This window comes from Gekko japonicus, unplaced genomic scaffold (assembly GCF_001447785.1).
Source record: "Gekko japonicus isolate JY-2015 unplaced genomic scaffold, Gekko_japonicus_V1.1 scaffold229, whole genome shotgun sequence".
NCBI lineage: Eukaryota > Metazoa > Chordata > Lepidosauria > Squamata > Gekkonidae > Gekko > Gekko japonicus.
In genome coordinates, this window is record NW_015166426.1 from 1,053,758 (window position 1) to 1,079,005 (window position 25,248).

Sequence of the window (25,248 nt, forward strand, 5' to 3'; positions counted from 1 at the left end):
TGATTGGGCTATCTGGGTAATTAGACTGGGTCAAGGCCACACTGTGGTATACACTGCTGCCTCATCAGCTGAGAATAGCCCAAGTTGGTCCAAGATATAATGCAGCATTGTACTCATTTACGGCTGGCTCTGCCACCGTCAGCATCCTCTTTTGCCCAATCCTGTCTCATCCATTTTAAATATTCTGCATTGTATAGGGGACTTCCCTTCATCCCCTCCCAATGCTATTGCCACATGTGTGAAAGAACAGTAACAGAAAACAGTAAAGGAAGTGGTGGTGGGGAGTGGTTGGAGGGCTGGAAATATTTAAAATATCCATCCCCCAGCAACCTAATCTGTCGGCTAATTTGAGAGGCTGAAAACCAGTCAAGCCAGTTAGAAACTGGTCACTTGGTAACTCTAGAAATTACCACAGAGTTCATTTATCTGTATGATTTACAGATTCAAAGTCCAGAAGATCACCATTTTTGCTCACTCCCTTCATTCCAGTAAGTTGCATGATGATGGTTCAGTGGTAAAGCATCGGCTTGGCATGCAGAAAGTCCCAGATTCAATCCCTGGCAATCCCCATTAAAAGGATCAGGTGATACGGAAGATCTCTGCCTAAGACACTTGAGAGCCGCTGCCAGTCAGAGTAGGGAATATTAACCTTGATGGACCAATGGTCTGATTCAGTAAAAGGCAGCTTCTGATGTGCATATGGCATATGTTGTTTAAGAAGCTGCAATGATCTTCTGCCATACAATTGTAAAATTACTTAGTTTTTTTAATGTAAGCTATTCAGAATCTTGGCTGCTCACTGATTTGCAGTAGAACCAGACAAAAGTTACATCCTACAGAATTACTATATTTGCAACAGAAAGCTTTATACTCCCTCAAATTAAGGATCACTGGCTCTACTTGAACAGCCCCCCTCAGCCCCCCCCTCTGATTATTGCTGGAGGCTGTTCTTCTCCTGTCGTATGCTGTATTTATTTATTCTGCAATAGCTTGATTTAAAAGCCAGGATGGTATCTGGCTAAAGATATGCTTGTAAAACATAATTGTCCTTTTGGTATGTTATCAACACTTCAAAATGAACCTCACCAACTTCAGCTTGTGCAGTTCACAGTTCCTTAGCATTCTTGCACATCTCTCTAACCAAATGTATACCAGAGATACCCATTCCCCAGACAGAGATGGGAGAGCAGGATAAAACCTGAGAGATGCAACTCACACAGCTATATTTAAAAATCAGCACCTCCCCCAAAGCAAATTAAATAGGAATAATTATTTCCAATGGACAGGTAGAATTTAGGCTCCCTTCTAGTAAACAAGAATATTTGGGTCATATTAGAAGAAGAGGAGGAGGAGGAGGCTTGCCCAAGGTCATCCAACAGATGCGAGATGTCCTTTGGCTTTAATCCATTGGTTCTGATTTCATGCACAAATCATTCAGTACATGGGCCTGTGCTTTCTCTGGATTGTGGATATTGTTTTTAGCCAAGAGGATTTTCATATATGTAAGCCACCACTACTTAAAGAAAGGTTTGACAGAAAAGGAAACCAAGACTGAAATGAAATAGAAAGGGAAGGATATGATCAGATGGCTGTGGTGTTTGTAGTTCCATTCTGTAGTCTCACTGACCGAACCCCTCACTGTGGTCTGAGATTGGGAAGGGAAGATCCAGTGACCCTGGTGGTGGGTGGGAGATCCCCCGCCCCCATTGCAAGGGGGAAAAATGCAGCCTTGTGTACTAACTGGCAGTTCTTACCAGAAGTGACAAAGAATAATTTGGAGAATAACTGGAAACTCTCTGGGTTTACAATAGAGTTTCTGGTAGTTCCTAGAGCTACCCTTTGTAACTTCCTAGTATGGACTTCTGGTAAGCACACAAGGGTTCATTTCACCCTTAAACTGCCTCACTCCATTCCTCAGCACTTGCCTCCAAATCCGTATTCTTTGCCCCCTCTTTCCCGTCCATCCTTTTTGCCCCTTCTCTTTCACAGGCATATGTTACCCTACCTCATTCCCTTAATTTCCCCCCTACTATCCCATTTTATATCTCCCCTCTCATCTGTAAAGATACTTCCCCTTCTGCTCAGCATTCCCAGTACCAGGGCTCTAGTTGGGGGGGAGCTCTCAGGTACGGAGCTCCGGAAGAGAACCTCTAGGGGGCGGGGCGGTCACATGGTGAAGCCCCGCCCCCTTCTTTCCCCCGCCCTCTGCTTCGATCCTCATTCCGTTTGGGAATGAGGATGAAGCAGGAGGGTAAGTAGCCGGGCCTTCTGACACACTTCCGGTGATGTCAGGGGGTGTGGCCTTCTGTCACTTCCGGTGATGTCAGGGGGTGTGGCATATGCAAATAAGTTATGCTAATGAGTTATGCTAATGAGCTCCGGCAGCTCTTTTTCTACAACAAGACCCCTGCCCAGTACTACCCGCTCTGATCTCAGCTGAAGTCCTGTAGTGCTTGATGTTGGTTTGTCAGCCTGTGAGGGAGCTGCTATGGCAAGAAAAATGGCAGCCAAACTCTTCCAAGAGTTCAAACACCATTTTGATTACCTTAACCAACACCTCCAAGCATCAGTGCTGAATTGCACCCAGAGAGTATGGTGGTAGAGACCTGACCTTTTTCCATGGGTTTGCAGTGCATTTCAAAGGTAACACCACACTATCAGGGCATGTGCTGGATTTTGTGCACGTGTACCTGAAGATTGCCCCATATATGCCAGAACCTCCCTCCCACTGGTGCATGGCCTCATGGCATGAATTTTATCTTTTGCACTTGGGCTAGAAGTTCGCAATTACAAGGGGGAGGGGCTGCATGCCTTGTGGGAGGATCCCGTCTCCCCCCATCACTGAGTTTGATGCAGCTCCAGTTCCCACCACCCACCTCTGAGGCTAGAATCATAGAGTTGGAAGGGACTTCAAGGTCCATCTAGTCCAATCCCCTGCACAATGCAGGAAATTCACAAATAACTCCTCCACACACCCCCAGTGACCACTGTTCCACACCCAGAAGATGACAAAAAGCCTCCAGGATCTCCAGCAAGCTGGTCTGGAGATAAATTGCTTCCCAACCCCAACTTGATGAACAGCATTTCCCTGGGCATGTAAGAAAGGGCCACAAGAACTAAGCACTGATACAACCCCTCCTTCCCTACCTCTCATGATCTGCCTAAGTTCACACAATCAGCATTGGTGTCAGATGGCCATCTAGCCTCTGTTTGAAAACCTCCAAAGAAGGAGAGCCCACCACCTCCCACGGAAGCCTGTTTCACTGAAGAACCTCTCTAACTGTCAGGAAGTTTTTCCTAATGTTTAACCGAAAACTCTTCTGACTTAATTTCAACCCATTGGTTCTGGTCCAGTCTTCTGGGGAAAGAGAAAACAAATCCATACCATCCTCTGTATGACAGCCCTTCAAGTACTTGAAGATGGTTATTATATCACCTCTCAGTCATCTCCTCTCCAGGCTAAACATACTCAGCTCCTTGAATCATTCTTCATAGAACTTGGTCTCCAGATCCCTCATCATCTTCATTGCCGTCCTCTGGACACGTTCCAGCTTGTCTATATCCTTCTTAAATTGTGGTGCCTAAAACTGAACATAATACTCTACGTGAGGTCTAAGCAGAGCAGAGTAAAGTGGTACTATCATTTCATGTGATCTGGAAACTATACTTCTGTTGATACAGATGAAAATTGTGTTTGCCTTTTTAGCTACCGCATCACACTGCTGACTCATGTTCAGTGTATGGTCTACTAAGACCCCTAGATCCTTTTCACACATACTACTGCCAAGACAAGTCTCCCCCATCCTATAATTATGCATTTGTTTTTTCCTACCTAATTGCAGAACTTTACATTTATCCCCACTGAAATTCTATTTGTTTTAGTCCAGTTTTTCAGCCTGTCAAAATCATCCTGTATCCTGTCTTTTACAATATTTGCTACCCCTCCCAATTTAGTATCATCTGCAGATTTAATAAGCATTCCCTCTATCCCTCTAACCACAGTGGCAGTGGTGTCTGGGAGCTGTCTCCTGGCATTCACTGTTCTGACCAAGCCTGGAGCATCTCCCAGCATCCCAGAATAACTCCCAATGGCCACCACTGTGGCTGAGCCTGGAGTAGCTCCCAATGTCTGCCACTATAGAATCATGGTAAGTGCATTGTGTGCATGTGCAGACACTTTTTAAATCTGGTGGAGAGAGGATGGGATGGGATTCCCTGCCTGTCTTTTGCACTCCTTGCTTGATGGCATCTTGATAGAGTGTGGTTGCGACAACAGGTCTTTTTAGAAGGCAAAAATTAGGTCTTTCAAACTTACTGTGCCCCCCTTTTAACTTCTCTTTCATTCCTTAAACCACTTAAGGATTGACTTTGCTAATTAATACCGTGTACAAGATCTTTCTTTGTTCTCTACTGCACTCCTTTGAGGAAGAGTGTTATCCTTTCCCGAGTCTATTGGCATCACTGGTACCTCTTTCACTACAACTAATGCAGTACAATATGTCCTATTGTATGTTATCTTTGTTAATAATAAACTAATTTTCTTTCTTTTCATTGGCTGTGCTTTGTGGCTTTGTCAAGAGGTACCCACTCGATTGCCTTCACAATAGCTGAGATTGGGTTTAAGGCTTAAAGGATCATTTTGCAATAACTCTCAAATTCTTCCTTTAGTCACCAGACTGAATAAGTGGGCCCTTCTTGCTTAAAGGAAGGAGTAAATTTCCCCTGTCAGATACCTAACCCTAACCCTACTGTGTCTCTTTATGATTTATGGTATGTTGGGCCTTTCCCATCAGGAGGCATTACTAGGGCATTCAGTTCAAGCAGAAATATAAAGAGCGGTCTTCGGTGAAGGCAGGTAATACTTACAGATATACTCTTTAAAAGTTAATATTTGGGTGTAAGAATAAAGCATGTACCCAATTTCAGTTTGGGAGAACCTGGGGTGTGCAAGACATCCAGACACATCCAACCATGATGAAACCTTGATGGCAGTATTCATCATGGCCTAATGCTGCCATGTGTTTTTTATGCTGAATACCTTCCCAAAGGAATAAAGCATGATGGATCGGTTGCTCGAAGAAGAAGAGATTGGATTTATACCCCGCCCTTCACTACCCAAAGGTGTCTCAGAGCCAGGGCTATTTTTGGGCAGGAGCGCACAGGAACGGAGTTCCGGATGGCTCCTACGTTGGCCACGCCCAGCAGGAACTCATTAGCATAATAGGCCATACCCAACAGCAGAAACTCATCAGGATTGGCTACATTCGGGGTGTGTGGTCTAACATGCAAAGGGTTCCTGCTACAAAAAAAGCCCTGGGTTTTGACAACAAACAAGGTAAACAGAATAAGAAGCAAACGGTGGGTGTGGCTGGATGACAACACTTCTGGTGACATGGGGGTGTAGCCTAACATGCTAATGTGCTGTGCTGTCAGGGTGTGGCCTACTATGCTAATGAGCTCCTGCTGTTAGGTGTGGCCTGTTATGCTAATGAGTTCCTGCTGGGCTTTTTCTACAAAAAAAGCCCTGCTCAGAGCTGCTTACAAACTCCTTTCCCTCCCCCTGCCCACAACAGATACCCTGTGAGGTAGGTGGGGCTGAGAGAACTCTGAGAGAAACTGCTCTTTTTCAAGAACAGCTGTGCCAGAATTATGGCTTGCCCAAGGTCATCCAGCCAGGTGCAAGTGGAGGAGTGGGGAATCAAACCCGGTTCTCCCAGATTAGAGTCCGCGCACTTAACCTCTACACCAAACTGAAGGAAGGCATAAGGATATTCAGGCTCATGCCAGAATGTAAGCAAGAATGCAAGATTTCCCAAGGAGAATTCCAACACAGAAACAGCATTATCAGGAACCTCTTGTTAGATGCTGGGAACACTTCTAGCAAAAGAGCCAAGATCTGGTTCATGTTCAGTTTGCCGGGATAATAACTCTCCTGCCATTAGCAGGTTTTTTGTGTGCATGTGTGTGTGCGCGTGCATGTGTGTAATATTAGCTATATGACACTGGAATTTAACATCCAGGTTAAAGCATAATTTTTATTCACTCCAGAATTTCATTCAGGCACAGTGTTGCTTTGTCTCTGATCTTGGTGATAAGAGCTACTGGGTGTCATTGTCATGGGACCCAGCCATGCTTGATCCTACTGTTCTGGATGGACTGGTAGGGCTTTCACGAAGTTCTGGCATGCAGGAATGGAGGAACAATGGATGGACATACAAGGCACTGGGATAGATTCCTAAGGATGGGTCTTCGGACCTTACTAGGGCCTACGAAGGTATCTCAAAAGATGGAGAAGTGCACTGTAAATTTCCATAAGCAGAAAGATATTCTGCTTCAGAGTTGCTATCTGAGGAATCCAGGGTCTGGGTCATGTTCTACCTGGCTCAGGATTGGCTCAAGCCATTTAGCTGCCCCAAGCAGACCTCCTCCCATGCTGTCCCAGTAAGATGCAGGGAAGTGACAACAGTGCTAAGAAGCAGGGTGGGCCTCTTTCTCACCTTGTCACCCCTGCTTATCATGGACCTGAGCAGTGGTTGCTGGGAGGGATGTCTCCTCCCATCAATCATTCGGGACCAGGGTGGGTGCCAGGCAGGGCCTCTGGTATCCATCCCGGACCCCGAAGAGGGGTCAAGGATAGGAGGAGTTTCCCTTCATCAGTGCTGCCAGAGAAGGCTAGAGATGACGCTTTTGAATCTTGTATTCCCTTTGCCTCTAGCTTGCAATCACCTATCCCCTTCTCCCTCCCCAGTCCACATGCATAATTAGAAGGGGAGGGGAAGGGAAGGGCTGGGATAGCCGAGGAAGCAGGGGGGGGGTTGGATTAAAGAGCTGCTCCCACAGGCCTGCCAAGCTCCAAGCAGTGGCAGGGGAAATTTTTTTAAAAACCTCACTAGTGTCACAAGCATGATGCACTCTGCACTTTTAACATGGAGTTTCTGGTAACCCATAGAGCTACCACTGTTGTTTCCAGGTTTTCAGAGGAAGTGATGTCATCATGCTTGCAATGACATCTCCCCACTATGTCCCCATCCCCAACCCTCCCAGTGGTTGCCCCTCCCCAATATGGCGCCCCAGGCAACTGCTTATGCCATGAACTGGTCCTGCTCTGGCTGGTGAATTGTTAACTATGCGTTTCTGTATGCATATACTTGTGTAGTTTCCAGCCATTTCTCAGATCTTTCTCTGTGTTAGAATTACTGGCTGTAGCATTTAAGCCTCCTTTTGTATTTTTCTGGAGTATAGGAGCCACTGTAAGCAGCTTCTTCCAGTTATTTGGGTGCTGCGAGGTGCACACATTGAAGCTCCTGACTGTGCCAACCTTCCTCCAGTTTTCAGAATGGCAGTGCTGATGTGGGATGGAGCTCTTCCTCATGTTGCCTTTGGCAGTGTGACATGGCTGTACAGCAGCAGCTCCCACCCTGCCAGGATCGTGTGAGGAGGCCTCGATCTCTGACTTCCTTTGCCTCTCAATCAGGAAGAGTGTGAACACGGAAAAATAGTCAGCTTCGTTTTGTGCTGCTGATTGTAAGCACTTCCAAACCTCCTTGCATCTGTCCACTGAGAAAGCCAGAGGAGAGAAATAAAAGTAGGGCTCCACCGGCCGGCTGGGGAGGAAAGAGGTGGCACAGTGCCAAGTAGTGGGGCTGAATCCTGCTCCAGGGGAGGAAAGGAAGGCCCTGTGGTGTGTAACCAGTTCTGAGGCCTGAGAGGAACTAGTGGGGAGAACATGATGGTAGAGAGAGAGGACAGGGGATGAACTCTCACAAGGGGGAACATTCAACCTGAGGGAGATTTCTGTGTTGCTCACCATGGAGTACAGTTGGTCTACTAATTGCAAGGAGCTGCGATGGCTCAAGTGGTTAAGACGCTGCACTGCAGGCTGTGGAAGGTCAGGAGTTCAGCGGTTCAAGACCCGGGTGCCGCATGACAGAGGGAGCTCCCGTCTCTAGTTCCTGCTCCTGCCAACCTAGCAGTTCGAAAGCAAGAAATTGCAAGTAGATAAATAGGGACCACTTCGGTGGGAAGGTAACAGCGTTCCGTGCACCTTGGTGTTTAGTCATGCCGGCCACATGACCACGGAAACGTCTTCGGACAGCGCTGGCTCTTCGGCTTGGAAACGGAGATGAGCACCGCAACCCTAGAGTCGGATTCGACTGGCTTTCGAGCAAGGGAACCTTTACCTTTACCTTTACTTAACTGTCCTTTTGATTTGTGTTCATATTTCACAGTTTAGCTGACCAAGGTTTTCTGTTATGCTTGTATACTTGAATCCCAGTATGAAATTGTGCTTTTTAACCAAACTTTGAACTAAAAATTCAACCCTGTGATTAAATAATGGAAACACAGATGAGAGGAAACAAATGGCTTTTCCCATCCCAGTCCTGTGCTCAGTGAGAGGATAACCTATGCTAAAAGCTACCCCTCGAACAGCAGCCATAGAACTTGGTGATGGTGCACTTTGCTAAGAGCAGTGAGGGATTTGGATCTGGGTTGCTCACACCCTAGTCGGACTGTCCAGCTGCTACCCCATGCTGGCTGTGTCCAGGAATTGGGTACTAATTCTTTGAAGTCTGAGATATCAACAACATAGGCTAGGCCACAGTGTGTTGTTTTGGTCATAATCTTCTAAAAAGTTCTCAAGTATAGATCCCATTCAAACGGATAGGAAGGAGCCATGGCTCAGTGGGGAGCATCTGTGGCTCAGTGGTAGAGCATCTGCTTGACATGCAGAAGGTCCCAGGTTCTATCCCTGGCATCTGCTAAGGATCAGGTAGGAGGTGATGTAAAAGACCTCTGCCTGAGAACTTGGAGAGCTGCTGCCGGTCTGAGTAGACAATGCTGACCTTGAAGGACCCCATGGTCTGAGTTGGTGTAAGGCAGCTTTATGTGATGGCAGTTGTCAAAGAACACCCCCCCCCCCCAGTCTTGCTACAATGGTTACCTGTATATTTTTTAAAAAGGAGACTGGAAGTGGAAGGTGGAGATTTTATGTCACTTTCCATTTTGTCTATTCATCCATTCTTATCCCACCCATTTTTATTCCAGCTCAAGGGTGTGGGTGTGTGTGTGTGTGTTTTGTTTTCTCTCCAGTATAATCCCCCCAGCAACCCAGCCTAATGTCTCCCAGTGAGCTTTATGGCAAGGTGGAAATTTGAAGCAGGGTCAACCAAGACACAGTCCAGCATTCTAATTACAACACCATGTCGTATACCTTTTAAAGGAAGCAGTTGACAGAGCTTGGCAGAGGACACCAATGGTTTAATTGGGGCAACAAAGAACATCATTTGGAGGAAATCCTAAGTCTCGTGGACTTTGCAGTCACACACAATATATATGTGTTTATGTGTATGTGTGTTTATACACACATACAGAGAGAGGGAAAGAATGTATAACTGAGAGCTGGTGACTGGCTTCAAGTCCCCCAGTATGTGTCCGTGGGTATACACAAACACACATAACTCGTGTCAATAATTGCATACTCTTGGGGATGTGATTTGATATTTATCATTGCAGTTATGGGGGGGGGGGGAATCCCCAGAAGTTAAAGCAAAATATAGGACATGATAGGACAATGAAACTGTGTACCGAGTTAGCAAAATGTTAAAGCTAGCAGTGAGCAAAAGAACTGAGGGAATGCAATGCAAATGGATAATTCAGGTTTCCTCCAGTTGCAATCAAGCCTGTGATGAAAGCAACTTCCTGCAAGCTTCAATTTTAACCTGGACTTTCAAAAATAATATACTTGGCATACTGGAGATGCTCAAAGGAATGAGAGCCTTTCATATGTGATTTTCTCAAAACAGAGTTCATGTTCAAATTGCCCAGATATATATGAACAAAGAGAGAAAATGCATCTCAAGACCCCTTCTGGCTTTCACAGCTAGAAACATTTTCCCCTCTTGAATAAACATGATGGAGCTGACCTTGGACACCGATAGGCAATAGAGGGTATTGAACACACTGCCGCAAATGACTGAAGCAGATAACATTGTCCAAAAAGGGTTACGGGAAATTTTTAAAACCATGAACTATTAATCCCCCAGTGCTCTGGATTTTTACTGTTTGTGATGAGAATAAATTGGGAGAAATAACCAAGACTGGAAAAGAAAATAATGCTAGGAAGGCAGTAGGAAAAGAGGAAGATCTAGCATGGGATGGGTTGACTCAATGAAAGAAGCCATAGCCTTCACTTTACAAGACCTGAGCAAGGATGTTAATTATAGGTTGTTTTGAAGGTTCTGAATTTGTGTGTGTGTGACCTGCTGTATCAGGTTGCTTCTGACTTATAGTGAATGGATGACCTCCAAAATGTTCTGACATCATAATTCTTCAGTTTATCCTGATTTCCATATGTATTTTTGTGCCTCCTCCTCCTCTTCTTCTTTTGAGTTGGCTTTTTCCTAGAGCATGCATGGGATCATGTGGGGCTCTTGAGTGGCCACTAGAGAACCAATTGGCTGTTCAGATTGAAATAATGTTGTTGCAGCAGCTGCCACCACAGTGTTGGTTTTATCCTTCCTCGCTCCCCTTTCCCAGAGTATTTTTCAAATTACTCCTCTTCTCCCTTGCATTTTGTTTTCCTATGTGTAATTGCTGCACATCCCATGACAGCCATTTTGTAGTTGCGCCCATCTCCCTTAGTCAGAATTCCAAAGGTGCGCACAGACTCAAAACGTTTGGGAATCCCTGGGCCAGAGACATACTTTTTCTTTTAAAATAAAAGCTTGGGATTCACAGAACCAGCTTAAACTACCATTACAACACTATAGTGTTATATCAATATTTTAGGGCTGTTTTTTTAAAAAAAATAAGGGGGTTGTTCTAATGCCACTGAAAGGGACATGGATGATAACACCACCCTTCCTTGAAAATCCTCATTATTTAAGCCACAAGTGGAAGAAAATAAACTGATTCCACAACTGTAAAAATGCACAGGGATGCCAGACATGCAGAAGAATCCTTCCCAAACTGATTCCAGTGCTTATAGATAGACTCCCAAGAAAATTAAGAGTAACTGGAGCATGTGGACAAGGTCCCAGAATCCCCACAGCCAAACTTTCTACCCTGTGCATGGATTGGCATGCTATGTACCAGAGTGCTGCTTGCTGCTATAAAAAGGGTTTGGTGTTCTCTGTTTTAATCCTCAAATGTAATAAATGTCCTGTTTGCATATAATCCTAGTAATCAGGAATTCTACTAATCCTGGTAATCCAGCGGCTCAATTTTGTATCAAAATTCAGCTTTCTATCAGTTATGGAAATATTTGAAAAAAAGTAGTCTCTCATCAGTTCTGAAGCTGGCAGAGTGAAAATAGGTAGTGTGTACTGTCCTGAATTACAATATATTATTGAGATATATAATCTTAATCATTCAGTTTTGTTTCCTTTGTTTTGCACAAGTATTTATGAAATGGCAGCCACAGCTATTTTTCTTTTTTATGATAGAATAAGGAGTTTTCTTTTTAAAATATATATATATATATTTCAGCTGATGGACAGGTTCATTGACAAGCACCTTCCAAAAAGTTGATCTCAGAGATAAAATTTATGGTGTTTTAAAAACTGTCCTGCACAGAACTGGGCTGAAAGGTGCTAGGCCCCAATATCTCACCATGCCCTACAGCAGCTATGCTTCAGTTGAATGCTTCTCGGTACTAAGGGACTACCCATCACATGCCCCCCCCAAGTTGTACAGCCAATAAGTGGCTTGCTTAGGTGAATCCCCTTAATCAGTAGATTAGATTTTGAGTGAATTAATTTTGGGGAGAGGGACACAGCTAAATATAGATTTATTTATTTATTTCACTTTTACCCCGCCCTCCCTGCCAGGCAGGCTCAGGGCGGCTTCCACGAACTGACAAGCAGTATACATTCACAGTAAGTATCTCTCCCTTATATATAAAGGCATAGTGGGCTCCAACGTTCCAAAATGCACACCTTTAGTGTATGGACGCTTGAACTGTCAGTCAGAAGATGCTGGCTGGGTTGACTGGCTGCTTTGTGCAGTCCTGCCCAGCGTTTCAAGGTCTTTTGCATATGGAAGCTGATTGGACTTCACTCCATTCCACACCTCAAACTCCCCCCCCCCTGCAACGCAGGTGGAATGTCAGTTGCATATGGAACCTGCTGTATTCTGGCTACAGATCACTCAAAATTACAACTGCTCTTCAGGTAGCAGAGATCAGTTCCTCTGGAGAAAACAGGGGACTCTGTCATTATACGCTGCTGAGGTCACCACAGCAAATTGACACTGTTTGCCCAAAGCCAGAGCACTCCCCCAGAGCCTCTTTCTAGATCTCGTTGTATTTATTTCCACAACGGGCTTTATTCCTAGTAAAAATATAAAACATCAGTCTGTCCACTTGGTATGCAGAAGTTCCCAGGTTCAATCCTCAGCATCTCCAGTTAAAAGAATCTGGTAGTAGGTGGTGTGAAAGACCTCAGCCTAAGACTTTGGAGAGCTACTGCCAGTCTGAGTAGGCATTAATGGACCAATGGCTCAATTCAGTATAAGGCAGTTTAGAAGGTACCTATATAATGCTGAGCTGAATTAAAATCAGGATGGTACACAGCAGAGTCCTGGAACAGGACTTTCCTGCCTCCTCCTCTCCGCTATCACAATATCAGTTATCACTAAAAGCTCAGTGAAACGAGACATAGATCTGCATGTCATACCAAATAAAGGTAGATTTCTAGAGCAAAGAGTGATCAGAGGACACAAAGTGGCAACTGAAAGCAAGAGACACAGGGACAGACGAATGAGAAGATGGAGCAAAACAGGCAAGCACCAAAGGTGGGAGGTAAGGTATAAAAAATAAGGCAACAAAAAACAGAAAGCAATGATGTATTCTTAGTTAATAACCATGTTTGAAACTATTACACTGGAGGAGTGAATACAGGCACGAATATCCAGATGATTAACTCATCCCATTCCATTTTTTGTATTGTGTGGAAAGGCTTAAATTATGTTCTTCGTTTTGCACAAGACATACTTTGGAACTAGGCCAGCGATGCAATCAGCAAAATTAAATGCTATAGCCTGACTGAACAAAAATTGTACTGTATTAATCCAGTGTTAGGGTTGAACAGGCCCCATAGATCATAGATATAAAAAGGGGGGGGGTTCACTGAGCATAACAGCAGCAAAGACAAGAAATATTACAAAAATATTGTCATTATGTGTGAAGAAGAAGAAGAGTTGGATTTATACTCTGCCCTTCACTTGGAGTCTCAGAGTGGCTTACAATCTCCTTCCCATCTTCTCCCCACAACAGACACCCTGTGAGGTAGGTGGGGCTGAGAGAGCTCTGAGAGAACTGCTCTTGCGAGAACAGCTCTGAGAGAACTGTGACTGACCCAAGGTCACCCAGCTGGCTGTGTGTAGAGGAGGGGGGAATCAAATCCAGTTCTTCAGATTAGAGTCCACCGTCCTTAATATTACACCAAACTATGCTTAGGCTTTCCCTGAATGGGAAAGTAAGTGTGCAAATGGCCCTAGCATCATCAATATGTATTTTGTGATTAAGAGAAAGATACAAGGAGGGAAGCATGAAAAACCACAGGGCAACTGTTCTCATTAAGTTTGAGGAGAGTGTTTTTTTGCCAGTTTGGCTCCTCTGTTCAAAATCTGGACCATATCACTTCTAAGTACGTAGCATGAATTTTAGTTCTGAATGCTTAAGATGAAACCCGCAAGGTTTTGCGGAGGGATATTTCATTTCCCCCTGTATCTCCACTCCCACACTGCTTCCTCATTCCTGCCTCCTGCCTCCATATCTTTCCCCTGCTTCTTTCTCTCCTTTCCACCCACCCACCTTCCTTGCCCTTCTAACCTTCAGCTATATTTATTATTTATTTAATTCATTTATACCCTTCCTTTCTTCCCAATTGGAACCTAAAGCAGATTGTGACATTCTCCACTCCTCCATTTGATCCTCACAACAGCCCTGTGAGGTAGGTTATGCTGAGAATGAATGGATGGCCCAAGGTCACCCATTCCTGGCACAACAGGGATTCGAACCTAGATCTCTCCAGATCCTAGTGGTTGTGCTATGTGGTTGCTGCTGTTGAATAGTAGTGAGTCACCAGGTGATCGCTGCTGGGCTGAGGTGAGTCATACAAGTGGTGTGGTAGTGAGTCAGGCCTGACCCTGATAAGTCTTCCCTCCAAAGTAGGGGGTAGGGTTGCCATTCCCCCAGCAGCCTTTATCTGACAGAATCCAAAGATCAAAGGCTGGCAGTATTGTTGTGGTCACCTAGTAACCCCCACAATAGTCATTGAAATCTCAGAGGAATCTATTTCTTAAAACTACACATGCCTGTTCTGTCATTTGAGCTCTCTCTTGCCGCCACCACCTTCTGCAGCCTCCCAGCTTCCTCCAATTAACAGTGCTCTCCTCCCCAATCCATACTATTGGCCTTCTTTAAAAAGCCTTTACCGCCCACACAGACTTTGCTCTTCTACCTGTGTCTGCTCTCTCCTGGCATGGGCATTTTTTACCCTGTCTACACCATGTGAGAGCCCCAGCTGTTATCTGGGCTCTACAGGTCACTCACACACCCCAATGCACTTTTTCAGATTTTTCTGCAAATTTTTCTCAGGCATATGGAATGATCTGTTCATGACTCCAGTCTCCAGACTTAAGTATCCACTGATAGATCTGTGTTGAGAATTAGCTATATTGGTTAGCATGGATTCTTCTCTTTGCCAGGTCACTTTCCTGTGTGTTTGAGTTATTACCCCCATTGGGGAACATTTGATCTCTTAACTGTAGCTTGAAGTAATGTAGGTCAAGGAAACTTTAGAATGGGCATGTGCTGATCATATAAAATTGACTCCAGTATGGAATAACAGAACTATCAGTTCAGCATCCTTCAACACCACAATCCCTTTACCCTGTTCATTTCATGTCTGTGTTGCACAGAAAAAGGGAAGAATGGTATCAGGAGAGCACCTGGGGAGTAAAACCAATTACCCATCACACCTTCTGGTCACACCTGAAAAGCATGAATGGAATCATTGTAAACAATCCTGCTTTCCTCTGCCATTTCCTGCAGGGGAGCAAACAGCACCTCACTGATGAAGCATATCAAAGACTGTTAAAAGATCCAAAACTCAGCACGGACACTTTCCATCTATCCATTTTCAGGAAGAGATCTTCGGGCTAAAGTAATTGCCTTCTTCATGCAGGCCCCAGTCAAAAGGTAGACCATCAGTGAGTTGAGAAATTAGGAGTCTGTGGCACCGGAGTGATACTCTCTGGTTTTTCACTGGATCAGATAAAGAGTAAGAGACTAAATAATAGGACCATTCTGATTATTGGTTTAATCTTTTAAAATATTTTTTGTCTATTTCTTGCTTTGCATTGTATCAGAAATTCTAAAATGATGACATAGGAAACAAGGTATGCAAGATAAACTCATTTTGGCAATGGGTACTTGTAGAGGCTACTTGAGACTGGGGAACAGATACTAGTACCAAAAAAAGAGAGTACCCTTAGTAGATTCTTGGAGTCATTGTTGAGCCAACATTATCATTTTTCAATATTAGTGACATTTCCAATACAGAGAGATTAATAGCAGTCCAGTAACACTATATAAGCTTTCCCCCAAAGTCAATAGTACAAAATAGGCATGAAGTTAAATATAGCTTTGGATTGTCCTAGTAACATTTCTTAAATGGAACAGATGTTAAAAGTCAATTACTATGGCCATTGGCTTCAAGGTACAAGTAAATGTAATGTGTTGTTCAATTCATATGTAATGTGTTATTCAAGTCATTCAAATCCAGGCTAGCCATGCTGCTTTTTATCTGAGTCATGTGGTGAACCATAGGTAGGAATGTGGACTTTTATACCTAGTTTCCTGGAATTCATTTCCATGCCTAGATCCTATCCATATGAAAAGACTAAAGGCTGAATTGGGTGCTATGAATCCATATTTATTTTATTATAAATGTTGAACTAGTTGCACAGTAAGTGCTGAAATTTGAAGACATAAATATGCCCCACTCTTCGATCACCACCTAACATCAACTGAGCCCTGCTGCCTGGGTGTCGGTAGGGAAGACACCCCCCCCATACAACAATGTGGCCCAAGATAGGTAACGTAAAATTAATGTAAACCACTCAGAGACCCTTCAGGGTCAGAGGGGTATAGAAGTCGAATGATAGCTAACTAACTAACTAACTAACTAACTAACTGTGAATTTTTTTCAGAAAGCAAATGGGCCAATTTAACAGTCCCTTTGTTCTGAAGACATCATAAAAAAATTAAAGGGTATCCAGGCTTGCAAAGGGGATGCTTAATCATGCCTCCATTTGGATCATTGAAGGGGGGGAGTGTTTTAAAATACAATAAAAATGTTCTGCATGTGTGCTTTTTCCGTCTTTAAATCCTGCTTTGGAGAAGGAGCTATGTGGCTTCTATTTGTAATAGTTTGGTCCATGTTGTCTGTCTGACTAATGCCCTTTCTTCACGCGTATTTTGCCTCAGTTTCTAAGCACATCCTATTCTTCCATTCTGCATTCCCTCCCACTTTCATTTCCAGTTTGTGTTAGGACTTTCTCTTGTTTCTGCATTTGTTTTACAGGAATCTGCGTTCAGACCACTTCCAGCACACTGTTGTTCCACAGTTACCAAAGCTCCTTTTACTGTAATTCTTTGTTCTCATCCGCTTTCGAATTGCTAATCCTCTCTAAAGTAGATTTGTTTCTGCAGGTATTTAAGTGTTGCCCACTGCCCTTCCCCATTTCCGCCTCTCTCTCTCTCGAGGTTGACGCTCCTTCCCCATTCTGTTTTCTTTCCCTCCTTCTCCAAAGACAAAAGAGGATGTCTCCTCCCGCTCAGGCAAACTTTAAAAAAGCCAGACAGCATAAGAAAAAATCCGTAAATATAAAGGACTAGGGGGCTATGGTCACACACACTAAATAATCCACTTTCAATTCACCTTCAATGCACTTTCTAACTGGATTTTGCCACTTCACACAGTAAAAATCCAGTCGGAAAGTGCACTGAAAGTGCACTGAAAGTAGATTATTTAGCGTGTGATTGAAAGTAGATTATTTAGCGTGTGTGACCTCACTCCCAAATGTGTCAGTCTAGCATGTGTGGGCCTGGATTTCCCCTTCCCTTCCATTTCTTTTTGTACAATCACAGAGGGAGGGAAGGGGGGAGTGAAGGAGGGGTTGGGTCTGCAGTTAAAAGTTTTGAAAGATGTTTGCCTTTCTCTTCACAAAGCAGCCTGTTAGCTCAAAAAAATGTGGGCTTTGCTTGTAGATGCAGGGTACATACAGAATACCCAAATAAATAAACCAGAGGGGGGAAACCAGTGTAGAGGGAATGTGTGCAACTGCGCAATCAACCCTTAAGGCTTGACTCCTCAGATTCTCTGGAGCAAGCTGTCAGTGCAGAAAGGGCCTAACTGTTTGATGTATCTGGATCACAAATAACTTCCCCCATCCACCATCTCTTTGCCCCCAATGTGCCCAGCAGAAAAAAGGATATCAGCATACAAAACAGATGCTCCTTCAAGCAAAAAAGGAAAATATGTGTACATTAGAAAAGAAACAAAAACAAGCCAAGGTATCACAATTCAAATACCTTTTTATTGGCATACAATATTAGAAGCATTTCCCAATAATACAATCCAAAAGAAATTATAAAATAGATAGTCGTGGCTATGTCAGGCCTAACTCAAGTTGTCACAAGCTAGATTTGACCATACAAAAGATGCCTGAATCATAAAATAAATTGGCATTCTAAACTTTTAAAAAGCCAAGGTATCATGGGGAAGGGTTCTGTCCTAGCCTGGTGTTGTAAGTGCAGGTAACATGAGGGAGTAGTCTAGCACATCATCCCTATTCCATACCTTTAGTTTGAAGCAGTTCATAAAGCCACAGATCTACCACCTTATGGGAATACCTTCAGAGGGTAGCTGTGTTGGTCTGCAGTAGAGCAGTTGGATTTGTGTCCAGTAGCACCTTACAGACCAACAAGATTTTCCGGGTATAAGCTTTCGAGGGTCAGAGCCCCCTTCATCTGACGAAGGAAGCTTTGATTCTCAAAAGCTTATACCCTGAAAGTCTTGTTGGTCCCCAAGGTGCTACTGGATTCAAATCTAGCTGTTCCCTTTAAAAGTGGAATGGTATATTATTGATAATACGACTTCAGGGCAAATACTAAAATGAGTTGCTTTCAGCTCCATGTGCGTTTCTGTCATGCTAAGCATTTCCTGGTTCCTTGGAAGATCCTTCCTTCCTGAGTTCCTTCTTTGAAACACCCTTCCCATCTTGTGGCTGGGATATAAGGACTCAGAGGTCCCCATTCCAGCTTGTATCTGTATTTTTCATATGTGTGTGTGCATGTGTGTGTATGTGTGCACCTGGAAGTCATGGTGACCTCTGGTGACTGACCCCTACTGGGGGCCTGGAGGATATTCAGAGAAGTTGCTGAATAAAGCCTGCCCCTGTCCTCCCAACTGCTGGCATTCCTTGGAAGTCTCCCATCCAAGTACTTGCCAGAGTTGACCCTGCTTAGCTTCCAGGATCTGTCAAGATTGGGCTTGCTTAGGCTATCCAGGTCAGGGCTGTCCCCATTTTTAATAGACCTTCTGCTAGTAATGTATCATATAAAAACAGCTAGCCCCAGCCATGTTCCACCATACTGATATAATACATGCACAAAGAGGAAAAAAACATCAAGGCATGATTCTCCAGCAGGATGCCCACAGGCACCATGGTATCTGCCAGTAGTTCACTTGATACTCACCAGGCTTTACAGAAAGTGAGTGGGGCCATAGTAAGGCAGGACAGGTTACAGGCTGCCCTTATTCAAGTCAAAGAAGAAGAGGAGGAGGAGGAGGAGGAGGATTTATACCCCGCCCTTCACTACCCAAGGGAGTCTCAGAGCGGCTTACAAACTCCTTTCCCTTCCCCTCCCCACAACAGACACCCTGTGAGGTAGGTGGGGCTGAGGTAGGTGTGGGTGGCTGAGGTAGGTGGGGCTGAGAGAGCTCTGACACAAACGACTCTTTTTCAGCAACAGCTGTGCCAGAACTACGGCTTGCCCAAGGTCACCCAGCCAGGTGCAAGTGGAGGAGTGGGGAATCAAACCCGGTTCTCCCAGATTAGAGTCCGTGCACTCAACCACTACACCAAACTGGCACTGGAGAATCAGGAGGAGGACTGGTGAACACCTGGTGATTTCCTTAGTTAGTGTGTGTTTCTAGTTCCCTTTCAGGCTTTCCTACTCCACAGGAAGTATGAGTGGGGAGGTACTCTGGTTCCACCTCCTGTGGCAGCCATTTTGGGTTTGGCTTTGGTCCTCCAGTGGAAGCCATTTTGGGGGGTACTGCTCATCACACCCTCTCAAATTTCCAAGTGTGCCTGCAGGCTCAGAAATGTTGGGGACCCCTGGTGTAAGGGAAGGCAGAACAACATTTGTGTGTGGAAACAGCTGCTGTGCGATTCATAGCTTCCTTTCCATAACTGCCAGACTTTTCATATTTCAGCTGGACATCACATTCCTTTACCAGCCTGGTGAGACAAATAAGAAACATCAAGTGAAAAAACACTCTCAAAATATGTACATAATATCCATTAACACTTGAGGAAAAAATAAGACTAGTTCTCCAACATTACAAAAATGTGTGTAATTAATCCTTTTAATGGGGCACATATTTGTAAGCCAAGGTTATTAAAATGTATCTGCAGTTCATAAGGGAAGTGATTAATAGAACCTTGAAAATACAATAGACAATCACAAGTCATGACTCAGTAAAATATGACAAATACTCTTGTATTTGAAAGCAGATTGAAATTAGAACAGTGTATTTTCTTATCTTTATGAAGAAAGAATTAGTTTTCTCATTTCTTGTTTAAATACCTTGTACTATGTGACAGCAGTGAAATATACCGGGAGGTATTATGTGAAGTAATGTACAATATCTTACATGATAATGATGAATATTGTCATGATTAGTTTCACTGCCATTCATTTATAATGATTTAGTTTAGTAATAATTCTGTAGTTTCCCTGTCCCAAAAGTTCTGCCATGCTAAGCTTCTAACATATAGTTATTTGGGTTTGGTGTAGATCAGGGGTGTCGAACTCATTTGTTATGAGGGCCGGATCTGACATAAATGAAACCTTGTCAGTCTGGGCCATGTGTGTCATAAAATGTAATGCCAGGTAGCGGAGATATAAACTTTATAAAGGACAGAAACACAGAGGTTTTTTTTGTTTTTACTTAAAATAAAAACATGCTTAAAACATTAGCACTCTTGCAATATTTTGTTTATTTAACAGTATCTGATAACGGACACCTCTTGTTCTGAATTATTGCATCAAAATGTCTGTGCTGTTGCAATCCTGAGTATGCTGTTCAAGTGTGTATCTGTAAGCTGCAAACCTACTTTTGATTTATTGACATTCACCACAGAAATCTCATGCTCAGAGTTTTGAGTCCAGGGCCCAGGTTAAAATGTGTAACTTGGGTGGAATTTCTCATGAAAAAAACCAAGAGTGGTAAGCAGATCTGTTTCCCGCTATATGTGTACGGGTTCTGTGGAATTCAGTGGGATTTAAATATACCTAGGTAGGTCCTTGATTGCAGCTGTACAGGAAAAGGTCTGCATTGATTTGCACTGCTGCTGCTTAACATCAGGTATATTTTATTCAGTATTGCTATTTCTGTGCTCTATTTCTGCACTATTTTTTTTAGCCATAGGCAGTGTAGGTAACCATGTCTTTCAATATGTCTGGTGAGAATAGGAAAGATAAACTGAAGCTTTGTTTGAGCATTTACTAAAAAAATAAAAAAGATCATCCTGTACTAAGTGAGGCTGCAGAGTTTCATAATCAAAATGAATTTAGTTTGAGATTGATCTCTGAAAGGTCATGGAAGTTGCCTAAAGAATGGGCTTGCAAGTCCCTCCTATGCTTCTAGTTGACCCCCAGGAGATTGGAAACATCCAGTGGCCATCCCAGTTCTATTTGACAATGCTGCCCTTTCCCCTTGCTTCCCGGGAAACCCCAAAACAAACTTCATATTTCCCATCGCCACCAATGACTCCACTATATGGAGCTGTAGATCTAGTACGCTGTACCTGTGTTACTGTTCAGTGGCTGCATCTCGTTGCTGTATCTCCCACTAAGCTCCTACAAGCAAGTACAGGGATGATCTATTGCAGCTGGCAGTCTTTAAGCAGCAGCTGGACAAATCCTTGTCAGGGATGCTCTAGGCTGATCCTGCATTGAGCAAGGGGTTGGCCTAGATGGCCTGTATGGCCCCTGCCAATTCTGTGATTCTATGAGTCTAACTTACAATTTCGAGCTCTTCCCCTTCAGGGATTCTCCACAGTGACACCAGGGTGTTGCCAGGTTGTAACTGTTAGTGTAGCGTGCCTGCCCACACCAGTGGTATTGGGGTTGCTAGAAGTATCCAGCAAAGTAATAATCCAAACAGTCTTGTGTAAAACTATTTACATATTTATTTACACAAGCATTTATATCATGATACGCACTGACAGAGTGCTTTGCAATACACAGGTTCATCAGAAAGAAGATAACTGTACAATGCCTGAACACTTATGTACACATATTAGCCAACCAGATAAAGACTACTTAGTCACTCTGACTTGGTGACACAGTCCAAGACAGAACAGGACAGAACCAGTTCATTCCTGTTGAGATGACTGCCTCTAGAAATGTCAAATAGATCAAACTCATCACCAGCTAATGTCTTATTGCAGCAAGTGAAAGCGGACAGTAACATGGAGACGAGGCAACCATGGTTCTCCAATCCATTTTTTCTTGGCCTTTTTTATTCACCCCCCCCCCACCATTACCCCTACAACATACAGGGTTCTAGATGCACTGTGCAGTAGGTAGGGGGGAGGAAAATGGATGAAGGGGAGAAGGGGGGGCAGAAGCTGTGGGCACACTTCCTCTCTAATTGATAGCAGATTTAAAGGTAGAGAGGGAATCCCCAGACTGCAAGCTAGAAACTGTAAAGGGTCTATGGTAGATAAGACTGTTTATATTTGTAAGCGATACCATGTAACTGATTGTATGTTGGACATACTTACCACTAGATCAGTTTTATACCACTTCAGCTGTCATGAAAGAATAGTGGGGATGGTAATGTGTTACGGTGCTGAGAAGTCTCCTCATACAGCTGCAGTTCCTTGGTTTCATTGGTAAGAGAGAATGACTGTTGAGAATGGCTATTTAGTCTGAAATGTAGATGTGTCTTAAGAGACACAAGGGAAACAGGTATCAGGTGTTTAGGGAAATCCATATTTTTTTGGAGCTCCTAGAGCAGGGGTCCCCCAGCGTTTCTGAGCCTGCGGGCACCTTTGGAATTCTGACGTAGTGTGGTGGGCGCAGCCACAAAATGGATGCCACTGGAGGTGGAGGCAGCCACAAAATGATTGCTGCAGTTTTACTTGAGTCACACAGTGAAGAGCCTTGTGTTGTGGGGGCAGCTGCTGTCAAAGCAATGTTTTAAAAATGTGCACAGTCAATCAAATCTCCAGTAGCCAGTCAGAAGCCTTGCTGGGCAATAGCCCCATCTGGCTCCACCCACTTTCTAAAAACTCTTAGTGTATGCCAGAAAAGGTGTTGATACGTTGGGGACCCCTGTCCTAGAGAACCACTGCACTGATCATCTACCTTAGGATAAGACAGTGTCATATGTTGGACTAGCCATCTTTTGAACCTCTTGGGGTATGTGGAACAGCAGGCGACTGTTTATATAATTTCTCTACAGTACTGACCATGTTTTAGGTGTTTTCAAAGGATGAAAAGATGTCTAAGAAGAGATTGCTGCCTAAAAGGAGCAGTTTGGGAAAAGAAAATAGTATTTTTCCTGCTTTGCAATAAGGGAACAGATATTGCACTGTTGCATGATTCATCCAGTGTGACAGAAGAAAGGTCTGTCAGAATTAGGAGGTGACGTTAGATTGCTTTAACATATCTGTAGCACAAGACAGCGTGTCACTCTTTCTGACTTGGCAACTGTCAAAAGCAGAGTGCTCGTGCGTAGGAGCATCTGTCTGCCTGCCTATATTTTGGCCTATATTTTGTCATTATCCCAAAGCAAAGGTTATAAAATTATACCCAAGGCTTTCCATCTATATGTTCAGGAACAATGAAGTACTTACAAGTGCTTTCAGTGTCAGAGTCACTTCCATAATAGAAAAGCTCTTTCTTAATTTCAGTAGGGAAGCAAGAAAAAAGAAAGATTAACATATCAAGCAGGGAATTACTTGTCAGCATGAAGGAGGGAATGGTGGGATTCAATTCTGAAATGCAAAACAGCATTGCCTAGAAGGAAAGAGTTAGCTGCTAATGAATAAGGAAAGCACACCTTCTTTCTTCTCTTTCTGCTTGTGCTAGTCTAGTGATACCAATCATGCTTGTCATTTGCCTGTCATTGGCATGTGGATTTCTCCCGCTCCTAATGTACTATCATTTTACCCCACATTTTGTTTCTATCACATTGTGCAATCTCACGATAGCAGCAGTCAGTGATGCGCAACAAGGAAGCAAAAATGCACAACATGATGGCAGTGTATTTATTTAGTACATTTTTATCCTGCCTTTGCTCCAATGAGTTCAGCGTGAGGAACATACCTCCCATCTCCATTTTATCATCACAACAAGACTATAAGATAGTTTAGGCTGAGAGTGTATCACAGGCACAAGGTCACCCAGCAAGCTTAATGGCAGAGTAGGGAATTGAACCTGGGTCTCCCAAATCCTAGTCTGGCTCTATAACCACTCACCCACACTGATATTACATGTTGTGGGGCAAGAAAAAGAACAACAGGAACAACTCCGCACCCTTAATATTGTTCTGTGCAGCAAGGAACTCTGAGTTGGATCCAGCCAGCTTTTTCACTCCATCTCACTCTAGGGTCCTGGCCCCACTGATGGACCTCCTGATGGCATCCGGTTTTTTTGGCCACTGTGTGACAGAATGTTGGACTGGATGGGCCATTGGCCTGATCCAACATTAGCTTCTCTTATGTTCTTAACTCCCCTTAATACAGCCCCCATACCACAACGTGCTGGTTCCCATGAACCCCAGCATAGCCTCTTGTGGTGGTGACCCCCAACTTCCTTCTTATCAAGCAGAAAAGCTGGTTGGATCTAAGTTTCTGTCAGGACGTGTCCATGCCCAACACTCCCTTGGGACGAAACCTCTGAAACTCATGAGGGGTCTGTGAAAACCCACTCACGAGGGGGTATTACATTAAAACAATCACGTGGTAACTAAAAGATTTTTGGGCTGAATCAAAGCAACACACCAGCCACTAACACAGTATTGTGTGGTGAATGAATGTTTCTTTAAATGTTCATTCTTTATAGGGCTCAGCCTTATGATTTAAGGGATAATCAGAAGTTTATTTGTTCTAGGTTCAATGTGGAAAACTTTTATTCCCCAGTTAATAATGACTCAGCTTTTTAAAAAAGTAATATAATACTTTTTGAAATGATTAAATAAAAAAAGATTAGAAATAGGTGCATGGCACTGGCATAGATAAAAGCAATTAAGAACAAATGAACATTCACGATGTTCCTACCGTACGTGAATTGGATTTAAGAATGAAATAACGTTTCTAAGCTTCTTACTCAAGGCATTGTGGACAAAGAAAACAGCACCACCAAAATCCAGAGCTTTGAAATTCATACATAATAATGTGCTGAATGCTGATCGCTTGCATTGGGTGTGCTTCTGTGTAAAAAGTAACCCCTTGCCTCTTCTGAATTGCCTGATTCTCACCATCTAAAGCATGGCTTTCTCTCCCCCCCAACCCGTCAAGTCATAGCTGACTTACAGGGACCCTGCAGAGTTTTCAAGGCAGGGGACATTCAGAGCTGGTTTGCCATTGCCTGCTTCTGTGTCATGATCCTGGTATTCATTGGTGGTTTCCCTTCCAAATACTGACCAGGGCCAACCCAGCTTAGCTTCTGAAATCTGACAAGAACGGGCTAGCCTGGGCTATCCAAGTCAGGTCATAACTTTCCTGTGAGCATACAAATGATACTGTAAATTAAGCACAAGTTATGATTTTATTGTTCTTTGTCGTGAGATTGACATTGTGAATGTGTTAAGTGCCATCGAGTCACTTCCGACTTTTGGCGACCCTATGAATTAATGTCTTCCAAAATGTCTTATTGTGAACAGCCCTTCTCCAGTCTTGCAAACTGAGGCTTCCTATATTGAGTCCATTCACCTCATG

The 25,248-nt window shown here is 43.7% G+C and overlaps 1 protein-coding gene and 1 non-coding gene across 2 annotated transcripts in view; both read left to right on the top strand.

The window, feature by feature from the left end:
- The window catches only part of LOC107110907 (glutamate receptor ionotropic, delta-2-like), a 1,200,243-nt gene that overhangs the window by 645,984 nt on the left and 529,011 nt on the right, over nt 1-25,248 (top strand).
- Nucleotides 8,690-8,761, top strand: TRNAV-GAC. Its single transcript has one exon. It is a non-coding gene; the product is annotated as a tRNA-Val (tRNA).